Here is a 12,533-nt window from a genome sequence, read left to right on the forward strand (position 1 = left end):
AGACAAACTCTCAGAGTAGTAAAATGTTTAGAGCTGGAGGGGCTAAGTATCAGGCGATTACCTTTATCTACATAGGCAGAGGTCAGTTCAGCAATTTAGTTAAAGATCAAGATTATGAAATCTACTGTAAGGGAAATGTAATTACCACTAATTATTACTAGATAAACCAGGAATAAACTCATCATGTTAGCTAATGTTTCCGACTCTCTGTCCCAATTTACTTACTCCAAGACCCAAAGATTTAACTGTCCACAAAAGACCTGTCTGATATATTCCTACAATAAGTCAAAAGAAATGGCCCTTGTGTTTACCTACAACTTCAACCCCCACCCAACCTGCCTCCCTACTCCTTAATCCATCTTGGCTCTGGGACACCCAGAAGCATAATAACAACTCACCTAATGTCATTAGGGTTGTAGGGGGTCATTGATTCTCCTGTCACAAAGGTTGTAACCAAGAATTGTGCTGCTTCTACTGCCTCCTAGTGGACATTATTGGCTACTTCATCCCGTGAAGCTTCAGCCCTTGAGATCCATTACTGATTTAGAGAATTGGATGAGGCCTTGGGTTCAAGGAAATCCTAACACACACACACACACACACACACAGAGAGAGAGAGAGAGAGAGAGAGAGAGAGAGAGAGAGAGAGAGAGAGAGAGAGAGAGAAAGTTAAAAGAATTCTCTCTGTATGTGTGCATGCGTGCCTCTGTGTGTGTGTGTGTGTGTGCGTGTGTAGAGGTTAGAGAATCTGGTCATATGATCATTTACGATAAGTCAAGGAGTTTTACCCTAAGAATGATTTAGCCTCCTCTCCCTCTGCATTGCAAAGCTTTTTATGGTGAGTTTTGTGAAGAGATTTATTTTATGGATGAGAAAGGCTCACCTATCCCATGAGTTTTCTTTGGGTCCCTTTAAGATTTGTGAAAAGGAAAACATCTGTTGTTCTGTAAGACTCTGACCCATGTGAGGTTAGACCCAAAGTCCTCACATAGATCTCAATCACACAGTGGATATCACCTGTAGAAACCTATTAAAATACACAAGGACCAGATGGTTCCTTGAGCCTTGACCTCGCTAAGACAATGTTTCCAGGGAATCACTACAACCTTCTTGTGTGCGAATGCCTGTGAGTGCAAACCACATCCACATGCAAACAGCATCCGTGTAATCCTTGTACAACTCACTCTTGACTTACCATGAACCTATCATCTGCTCAGTTAGTAGAGTCAATCTATCAGTTGAGAATATTATATCTCTTTACTTGAGTAAATTGGCCTTTGGCTTTAGCGTTAAGACTAGTGTAGTATATATAACACACATACACATACACTAATGCATACACATATATCTGGGAAGCCACATTACGCCATTACAAGATGGCGCTGGCTACCGCTGGCCACCGCCCGTAAGTTTGGGTAAACAACCAATGTGCGCATGTGTATAAGGGTTTCGCGCCAAGTCACAGCTCATCCTGGGGAATGTAAATGAGGTACTGAAAGCACAACCAATCAGATATAGACACGCCATTCCTAGGCCTATATAAGCAGCGCCAGTTCTGGGGCTCGGGGTCTTTTTGCCTTCGCTATCAAGCTCTCCCAATAAATGTGTGCAGAAGAATCCTGTTGTGGAGTCTTCCTTGCTGGCGAGCGGGGCATCCACACATATACACAGAACATGAGAATATACAGCATTTCCCTGAAGGCATATGTAAAGGTGGATGGCTATTAAGGGAGCAAATCTGCAGATTGGATACACCCACATTTTATAAAAAGCTTAACTATACAGCTTGACTCTCAGGCTGCTCTCTCTTTGTTTCTATCAAGTTGCTCTTTCTGACCTCCTTTCTACCTTCCCCCTCTCCACTCGTCTCTTTTTATTACGAAAAACAAGCCTGCCGTCTTCCAAACAACACCTGATAATATTAGTGTTTTTCTGACTGTGACTCTTTGCTCATTGTAGATTATGAAATCAAATTAGTATTTCACACTGAAATGTTTTAAAAACTAAAATTTGATAGGGCAAAATATATGCGAGTACATTATTGTGCTGGCTAGTCTTATGACAATTTGACCCACTAAAAACTAGTTAGCTGAAAGGAGGGAACCATAATTGAGAAAAATGCCTCCATAAGACGTGGTTGTAAGGCATTTTCTTAATTAGTGATTGATGTGCTGGGGACCAGCCCTCTGTGGGTAGAGCCAACCGTGAGCTGGTGGTCTTGGATTCTATAAGAAAGCAGGCTAGGCAAAGCTTGAGAGAAAGCCAGCAAGCAAGAACCCCTCCATGGCCTCTACATCAGTGACTGTCTCCTGGTTCCTGTTCTATTTGAGTTCCTCATCCTGACTTCCTTGATGAACAGACAGCAAAGAGGAAGTGTGAGCAGAATAAACTTTATCCACCCCAGCTTGCTTTCAGTCATGGTGTTTTGTCCTCGAAGCAATAGAAACCGAAAGACAATTACATATGGAAATGCAGGCTATTTTATTCATCTCAATTAAAATGTTACATAATCTCTTAGAGAGAGCGCAAGCACAAGAATGATTTGACTTGTCTAGTTTCTTTTTGGCAGCCCTCAGAACTATGAGTTTTCCTCTTAGGACTGCTTTCATTGTGTCCCATAAGTTTGGGTATGTTGTGGCTTCATTTTCATTAAACTCTAAAGAGTCTTTAATCTCTTTCTTTATTTCTTCCTTGACCAAGGTATCATTGAGTAGAGTGTTATTCAGCTTCCACATGAATGTTGGCTTTCTATTATTTATGTTGTTATTGAAGATCAGCCTTAGTCCATAGTGATCTGATAGGATGCGTGGGATAATTTCAATATTTTGTATCTGTTGAGGCCTGCTTTGTGACCAATTATATGGTCAATTTTGGAAAAGGTACCATGAGGTACTGAGAAGAAGGTATATACTTTTGTTTTAGGATAAAATGTTCTGTAGATATCTGTTAAATCCATTTCTTTCATAACTTCTGTTAGTTTCAATGTGTCTCTGTTTAGTTTTAGAATACCTAAGATACTATTTGCAAAACACATGAAACTCAAGAAGAAGGAAGACCAAAGTGTGGATACTTCGTCCCTCCTTAGAATGGGGAACGAAATACCCATGGAAGGAGTTGCAGAGACAAAGTTTGGAGCTGAGACAAAAGGATGGACCGTCCAGAGACTGCCCCATCCGGGGATCCATACCATAATCAGCCACCAAATGCAGACACTATTGCATATGCCAGCAATATTTTGCTAAAAGGACTAATATAGCTGTCTCTTGTCAGGCTATGCCAGTGCCTGGCAAATACAGAAGTGGATGCTCACAGTCATCTATTGGATGGAACTCAGGGCCCCCAATGGATGAACTAGAGAAAGTACCCAAGGAGCTGAAGGGGTCTGCAACCCAATAGGTGGAACAACAATATGAACTAACCAGTACCCCCAGAGCTTGTGTCTCTAGCTGCACATGTAGCAGAAGATGGGCTAGTCGGCCATCATTGGGAAGAGAGGCCCTTGGTCTTGCAAACTTTACATGCCCCGATACAGGGGAACACCAGGGCCAAGAAGTAGGAGTGGGTGGGTAGGGGAGCAGGGTGGGGGGAGGGTATAGGGGACAAATGCTTTCCTCTGAAACCCAAGGCCTTCTTCCTTTAAATCCTGCTCCAGAAAAATTTCTTCTTTTTTTTTTTCTTTCGGCTGTTTCTTTTTTTCCCCTTTTTTTTTTAGTAGTAGATATTTTCCTTATTTCCATTTCAAATTTTATCCCCTTTCCTCATTTACCCTCTGAAACCTCCCCATTCCATTACCCCCTCCCTGCACTAACCCACCCACTCCTGCTTCCCTTTCCTGGCATTCCCCTACACTGGGGCATTGAGCCTTCACAAGACCAAGGGCCTCTCCTCTCATTGATGGCCCACAAGGCCATCCTCTGCTATGTATGCAGCTGGAGCCATGAGTCCCACCACGTGTACTCTTTGGATGGTGATTTAGTCCCTGAGAGCTCTGGGAATACTTGTTGATTCATATTGTTGTTCCTCCTATAGGGCTGCAAACACCCCTTCAGCTCCTTGGATCCTTTCTTTAGTTCCTCCATTGGGGACCCTGTGCTCAGCCCAATGGATGGCTGTGAGCATCCACTTCTGTATTTGTCAGGCACTGGCAGAGCCTCTAAGGAGACAGGTATATTACTCTCCTATCAACAAGCACTTGTTGGCATCCGCAATAGTGTCTGGGTTTGGTGATTGTATATAGGATGGATCCCCTGGTGGAACATTCACTGGATGGCCTTTCCTTCAGTTTCTACTCAAAACTCTGTCTCTGCAACTCCTCCCATGGGTATTTTGATCCCCCTTCTAAGAAGGACCGAAGTATCCACACTGTCTTCCTTCTTCTTGAGCTTCATGTGGTATGTGAATTGTATCTTCAGTATTCTAAACCTGAGTGAGGTAACCGAATCACAAAAGAACATACATGGTATGCACTCACCGATAAGTGGATATTAGCCCAGAAGTTTGGAATACCCATAAAAATTTCTAAAGCTGGGCAGGTGGCTTGATTGGTAAGTTGCTTGCCTCATAAGCATGAGGGCATGAATTTTCAGGCCCTGTGTCTGTGTAAAAGACAAGACATGGAATACACCTGTAATTCCCAGGTTAAAAGATGGAAGCAGACACAGAGTTCCCCTGGAAAATGGCAGACAGCTATCCTGGCGTACAGGGTAAAGCTCTGGGCTACTGAGACCCTGTCTCAAGTAAAAGGAGGAAGATACCAGGCTACAGAAACCTGCAGTTCTTTTCTCACCTCCACATGCATGCCGCTCATGCATACATGTACTCCACAACATGAACATATATACACAAACACCCGTGAAGGAAACCAAGATAGAGTTGTTAAACCAGGATTCATCATTCCTCCCTGCAAAGGCAACTAGGACTCAGCCATCATTAAAATCTCCAAATATCCCACATATTTAGTAGCTCTCAGTGTTGGGTACCTACCTACTAATTCAGGATTGTGAGCTTCGGTAACTCTGATGGTAGGAATGTATATACATGTATTGAGAGAGAGAGAAAAAGAAAAACCACTCCCGCCTTGGTGTTTCTTAGACTACAATGGGGAAGCAAATTGTTATGTGATTTCTGGGCCTCATGTACCCAGGCACCACTGATGCCACTGGGCTTTGGACTATGCTTCCATCAGTAAAGTCTTAGTTAGTATCCAGCAGCAAAACCTTAGTGGCCGCCACTGGAATCAAGGGCTCACTAACACCTTTCTTCTGTTACACATGAAAACCTCACATCTCTTGTATCACTACCGCTTTGATTCTTACTGAGAACTCATCCCTTGGTCTCCTTGGGCTGAGATGAGATGAGGATTGCCCTTACTCTGAGTTACCTTCATCTAGACAATGATACTCCTATTATAGAAGCATACTTCCTACTCCCCAGGGTCAGTAGTTAGGAAAAGGCCAGGTTTGCCATGCTGCACTTACAATTGCTATTCCACCTCATTTTAGTTGGTCAGGGTAGCTTATTGGACTTTCTGTAATATCGCTGTTTAAAATATGACTCCTCCCCTGCCCCCATATGCATTTTTAACATCTCTCAATACTGGGTGTCTTCCAAACATTGTGGGCCAGGCAGCATGCTTAAAATGGCTGTGATTTCCTGTGCACTAGGAAGATTGCTCTGGGTGGTGGTATGTTGAATAACTTTAATTTCTAGGAGTTTTAGTCAACAAAGCATTCAAAGACTGTTTGCGACAGGAATATGAGTCCTGGCAGTGGCCTGAATACATCCAGATGACATCTGATAAAAATCAAGAAACTGCCTGCGTGAGAACATACAGAACGACGAATGTCAGCAGCTTGGAAAGAAAACAGCAGAGTGGAGAACAGAACTCTTTCCCAGCAATGCCAGCAGCATCCTCCATAGTCAACGCCTATGCTGTTGGAAGGACACAGACACTGAAAATGCCAAGCTGAGGCAGAGAGAAGATTGGGATCCTGTCTGTACTTTCCTCTGCTGCAAGCTCAAAGGGTGCATGGTTAATGAATGCTAATGCTTCCATTAAGTACCTAAAAGAACTTCCAATATATAGAAAATAGAAAACACTTTGGGTGAAGATTTTGTTGTTGTTTACTGAGTGATTTTTGGTTTTCCTAGTGGCACAGAAAAGTCAGGTTTCTCTTATGCTCAAATAGCACCTGAAATTAGAAGAAGATGGACTTACACCCTGATCCCAGCTCCTTCACTTGTGATTTACCCAGGGGAAAAATATAAAAGAACCCAGGATTCTCCTCCACATTTCCTAATCCATATCAGAATGATTTGCCAAATGTCAAGTCATCAGGGGTGAACACTTTGTGTTTCTTTGACTCCTGCTGGGTGTCCTAGTATGTAATGACACTCATCTAGCTCTTGCTTTGCAACTAAAAGACGGGTTGAACACCACTGTGGTCATCTAAGCACTCAAAACACATGATCATTGCTTTCTAATGAGTAAGTCCTTGACTCAGCTGTGGAGCAAGGTGAACCTTCATAAATAGAATGTGGTCCAATTGCATACGGAGAGGCAGATAGGCACATCTTTCATGGCTGGAACCCTGCTTTATACAATATGAATAATGAGGACGGAGAAGGAAAGACAGATACTCTCAGTCCAGTCCACCTAAATAGAATTATCATAACGAAAGGAAATGAGCATTATTATGGAGCAATACTATCCCCACAAAAATGGAAAAGAACATTTTTGCTTCAAATTGTTCATGGAATCACTAAATAATGACAGAATGTACAACCCCAGCTCCAGAGAGAGTCACACCAGTACCCAAGACACTCTCTGAGTTTTTTCAGGAGTCTCAGCTGTGGTGGGAATATGCCACTGTGGCCCAAGGCAATGTCACCACTCGTGGGAAAGGAAGGCACAAGGCTTGGGTCAAGGGAGTTGAGTGCGCAGAACACCCACAGGCATAAGAGGCTTCTTCAAACAGAAGCACAAGGATAACTGTGAGTGAAAGTATGCAAATTACCTTGAAAATTAGATGAGAAAGTCTTTGAGAACCACAAGAAGCCCTTGATAGACCCATAGCTCTGATGCCTCTCATTTACATGCCAATTAATTAGCTAACCTTTCTAAGAAAGAGAAAAAAATTGTAGCATTTCATAGGCCCCAGATTCGTAAGAGCTGACGGATAAACCAGCATTATACAAAGACAATTTTGGTCTCAAGTTTTTCTAAAAAAGAAAAGTCCCTTTTATGGGAAAGCAGAAAACACACGATTGGGCAGATGACTACCATGAAGGAGAGTGTGCCTAACGCAAGGCTGACTACAAGCAGAAAACAGTGCACCTGCCTCAATCACTTGATCAGATTTGAAAATTTACTGTCCTGTGCTGAGTAGCCATGATTTCGTCTTTACCCTCTGGTCACACCTCCCTTCCCAGGTGCCTCAGGGCATCACTAGAGTAAGGCTAAGATGCTGATAAGGGTAAGGGAATGAGAAACCAGGGGAAGAGGAAGAAGAACACGGAAGGAGGGATTTGATAGTCTACAGGAGTTAATACCCAAAAAGGCTGCATAACTCAGTAGCAATGTGGGATCAACCCAAACCATTGTCCCTCTGATTCAGAAGCAGGAGAACCATGAGAAGAGAGCCTCGGGGAGGAGTCTGGTAGCAGCACATGCATTTTCAGTGTTTTGAGTCAATAAATAATAATCAGAATCATAATCCCTGTCTTTCTTCTGTTTCAGCTATATATTAGACAATGGACTAGCCCATTCACGTCATCAAATAGTATTGTCTTCATATTTAAGATGTCTGAGCAGATTACACAGAGATACAGATCCAACTAGTTATAGGCTGCTCCTTTTCTCAAGAAGTTTAATTTTAGTCAATCAAAATAAATTACAAGGCTTGCATATATCACACTAATAGAGCAATTGTCTACTATACACAAGGACCTCATCTGGACTCCCATAATCACAGATATTTGCATGTATACACATTAACACACACACACACACACACACACACACACACACACACCACTAGAAAGCCACATGTTCCAAAAGGAAGGAATACATTTCTGTATATATAACCCAGGAAAGTACATGTAGCATACTTAAGTCCTGAGTGTGTGAACGGTTGGGTAAAAATTGAAGGTTTATACAAAAGAAAGTACTGGCTTCTGTAGAAAGTAGCAGCCAAGAGAATCTTTGAAACACAGGTGAGTATGAAGGAAAGGTAGGAAGAAGAATAAGAGAAAGACAGAAAACCAAGCTCTTTGATTTTTTTATTCTGGGTAATAGACTGTTACGAACCTTCTGTATGATAAATCACTTAATCCACTCAAGCCTTAAGTAGTTACAATTAGGCTCACTTTATAAATGAACAAATTAAGACTCAGAAAAATTACTAATATGGCTAAAATCACATAAGCAGTGAATGTAAGAATAACACTGTGAGCACAGGTCTGCTCAGCTCGGGCCTTCAATGTACAGCAGGAAGCTGGGCAGGGTCCTAAAGAATATCCGGCAAGGGATTGAAAAAAGGACAGAAACTGGCCTCATGAATAAGATCCTGAAGTTGGTGATGCTACTAATATATGATGATGCCACTAATATAGTGGCTGTCTCTGTGAGACAGGACTCTGTCAGAGAGTCACAAATGCCTTGAGACTCTCATGACCGGAGTGGACAGAGGGATGGGGTGAGGGAGAGAGACTCCATGTGAAAATCATAGCTTCTGTTGTCTTAGGGTTTCTATTGCTGTGATAAAACCCCATGGCCAAAATCAAGTTGGTAGGGAGAGGGCTTAATCTATTATCCAGGAAACTTGGGACAGTAATCAAGACAAGAACCTGGAAGCAGTAACTAATACAGAGGCTCTAGAAGTGTGCTGCTTACGGGCTTGCTCATCATAGCTCGCTCAGCTTGATTTCTTGAACCATCGAAGGGGCTACCCAACCCACAGCTGGTACCATCCCTGTGGGAAAAGCCCAGGCACATCAATCATCAATCACCAATCACCAATCAAGAAAATGCAACCCAGGCTTGCTAACAGCCCAATTTGATAGAACATTTTCTCAATTGAGTTTCGCTCTTCCAAAATGACTAGAGCTTGTGTCAAATTCATAATAAAAATGATCCAGTACATCTGTATGCTCTATTTTTGCACACCAAAGCTGCTTTTAATCTTTTTCAATCTACCTTTTCCAAACTACACAGGTAAACACCACAAGCAACTCCCACAGAGCCTTTGTGATTGGCCGTGGTCAATAAGTAAGAGCTACAGAAGCTCATCTCTCTCTCTCTCTCTCTCTCTCTCTCTCTCTCTCTCTCTCTCTCTCTCTCTCTCTCTCTCTCCGCCCCCCTTCACAGTCTTCACAGTCTTGCAAGAATATACTCTTTCCAGTGTGTGCAGGGCTTGGGTCACTGTCATCTTTCCAATAGTTTAGCCACTTGGTACGTGAAGAAATGGAAGCAGGTGTCACATGACACAGGGGACTCAATTAGGACATAGGAAGGGATCACAGGTGGCCTACTTCTCTGGAGACTGGGGCAGTGGGATACACATCACAGAGAGAAGCAGAGGTCTAGCTAGCTGCTCTGTTCAAATGTTCAACACTCTCCTGAGAAAAGAAGGCACTAACCTGTGCATCTTTTCATCTCCACAAAGGCACAGAGAGACCCAAGGACCTGCGTGAAAGAGAGACTTCAATTCAATTTAAGAAATATTTTAATGTTCTTTGCCTAGAGAGGAAATACGATTTAGAGGAAAGCAGAGAAACAAAATTATTAATCACAATCATATAACCAAAAGGGAACTCTGCCAAGTATTTCAGCTTATTTCTTTCTGGCATTTTCAATGAGTATGTATGATCAAATATTTGAAATCATACTGCATATAAAATTTTGCATGCCATTTTTAACTTAACACCACATATCTGAGGAGCATTTTTCTGCTCATTAAAAGCTCTTCATAAACATAATTTAATGGTTGCGTAACATCCAATTGTATGTCTGCTTTGTGATTTATTTAAACGATCCCCTATTTGGGGGCATTTGTATTGTACATAATCTTTGTCTGTTATAAAAGTGTGCTTCAATGAAATCGCTTATCATGAATCTCGATTGCACCAGTATTAGAGCGTGGTAGACTAGATTTCTAGAGTTAAATTACTTAATAAAAAGTGTGATTATTATTAAAACATTGCTGGGTTTTTGCACCTCCTGAATGAATAATAGCTTCTGCAGCCTCAATTTCATGTCAGCACCTTAGACATCAGTGCTTCTGTTCTGATTTCCACTCACTCTGACTTCTTTGTAATCTGTTTTGCCTTTTCTCCTCAAGTTCACCTTTGTCACTCTTTGTCACCTCTTATCACTGTGACCAGATACAGGGCAGAAGTGATGCATGTATCTGGGCTCCCAATTCAGCAAGGATGTAGGCTATCATGGTGTAGTCGGTATGGAGACCAGTGCAGCTCCATCCAGAGTGCAGGAGCATGAGGAAGTAGTTCTCACATCGACAGGGATTAGAAAACAGAATGACAACATGCCAGAAGCCATATAGGGCCAAAATCCTCACCGGCTCACCCCAGTGATGCACCTACATACCAGCCAAGCCTTACAACCCTTCACAATATTGCCTGCCCAGCGAATATTCTACACCAGCAAGGCCTTGTAACTAAGTGGCAAAATATATGAGCTGAAGAGGAACATTTTGGACATGACCAAAGCAAATCTGCCCTAACCCCTAGCCCACAGGTAAAGCTCACTACATTTAACTTCAGGCGCTCCCAACTAACAGTCCCAGTGCTGCCCACATGTCATAAAGGCCAAAGCCCCTTCCCAGACTCAAAGCTTACCTTATCTGTAAGCCCTGTAGAATCAGAGAAGTTGCACACTGAAAGACACAATGTAGATAGAGTAAACACTCCCATTCTAAAAAGTCCAGCTGAGTAAACAGAATCTGTGGCCCAGACTCAGCTCTGCGCGTGTCCTAACATAAGCTCCGGTGCGCTTGCCTATCCAAGGTCCCTCTAGTCCTGCTGCCTGAAACAGCAGGACTAGCTGCCTGGACCAGCTCCACACAGTGTCTGCAGCTTTTCTTATCCCGTATTTCCAGGGTTCTAAGATTCTGGACTTGATTACAACTGAGGCTTCCTCTTCACAGCTCCCTGCATCAGCCACTCTGTCACCATCTTTAGGAAGCACAGCCCTATCACATATGCCAAGCCTCCTTGCCTTATTTCTTTGCTTTCTTTTTTTTGTTAGCTTGGTTCTTTCCCCACTGTTTGGGATCAAGCCCGTGGATTTGACAGCTCAGGTATTTATGAAAATAATTTGGAAGGCTAGAGGTCCATGAGAATGATAGCTTTCTCTTGCTGAGGGAAGGAATCCACCATTACTACTGGAAACCATATTTGGAGTAACATCTCTCTCCAGAATCAGTGTGCTCCCAGCTAACTCATTTCTGCAGGTAGCATTGAATGAGATCCCAGCATATCTTAGATATTCCTTCATGTGAAACAAAGAAAGAACAAAATAGTGGATGTTTTTCCTCCAGTGAGACTCAGGGTGCAGGGGGTGGGGGAGAGTAAGACTATGGATAAATTCAAGCACCTCTCAGGATTCTAAGGAGGTTTTTAATGTCTCTTAATTTATCAGTTTCTCTCTTCATGCCAATATTTTTCAAGTCTGGAAATTCTTCCTTATTACAGATGTCCTGTCTCCTCCCAGCTCCTGGCCCCGAGAGGTTTCTGTGAACAGTAACTCTCACTATCTCTACTTTCTGACATCTAGTCGTATTTGCCACACCGATATGGTTGCCAGATCTAACAGCAGCAGCATGAAAGTACAATATGCCCAGTATAAAACTGTAAATAAACGGTGCATTTGTTGATAATATGAGCATGCCCACTATTTCAACTATACTTCAAGAATTATGCCTAATTCGTCCAAAGTTTGAGTTTAGCTGGGTGTCTTATACTTCCATGGATGCCTGTCTTAAAGAGGATTCAAGACACAGAGAGATATACAGTAATATCAAATATAGGCCAAGAGAATGTCTTCTACTTCCCCATTCCCAAGGTTATTGGGTAGCATCCTTAGGGAAGGGAGGGGGGTCCTTTCCTCTTGTCCCCAAGCTACCAGGAAAGTCACTCTGACATTTTCCTTTTTTCATACCTAGGGGGTGGCAAAGACTGGTTGCTCTTGCTAGCCCCTGGGTGGGTCATCATACATTCCAAGAATCCTACCTAAGAAGTTAGAAATCAATTTTCTAAATTTTTCATCAGTCACAGGCATGTGCTGCCTAACATTTCAGCAATGGTGGGCCACAGGAAGGACAGGGACAGCAGTGGTCATGAGAGATTCTACCACTTATTGGTGTCATGTTCATCTTGGCATGTGCAAGTTCACCATGATATAGTGACTGTGTCAACTGGCAATGCACTTCTTAGAATGGATCCCGTTGTTAAGAGACCAATGACTTCACTCAATTTGAATAAGTCCATTAGTTTCTCCCAGGGCAGGGCACATT

General features: G+C 42.6%; 1 long non-coding RNA gene across 3 annotated transcripts in view; it reads right to left on the minus strand.

Moving 5' to 3' along the window:
- Window positions 1-12,533, minus strand: part of LOC147003975 (uncharacterized) — a 70,738-nt gene that overhangs the window by 45,895 nt on the left and 12,310 nt on the right. For all 3 annotated transcript variants that reach the window (XR_015047628.1, XR_015047626.1, XR_015047627.1), the window contains 2 exons: window positions 10,858-10,895; window positions 9,640-9,685 (listed from right to left, as the gene is read on the minus strand). This is a non-coding gene — a long non-coding RNA (uncharacterized LOC147003975). The remainder of the gene's footprint in view (window positions 1-9,639; window positions 9,686-10,857; window positions 10,896-12,533) is intronic.

The sequence above is a fragment of the Mus caroli genome, unplaced genomic scaffold (genome assembly GCF_978045245.1).
Source record: "Mus caroli unplaced genomic scaffold, Mus_caroli_1 scaffold_7, whole genome shotgun sequence".
Classification (NCBI taxonomy): Eukaryota; Metazoa; Chordata; class Mammalia; order Rodentia; family Muridae; genus Mus; species Mus caroli.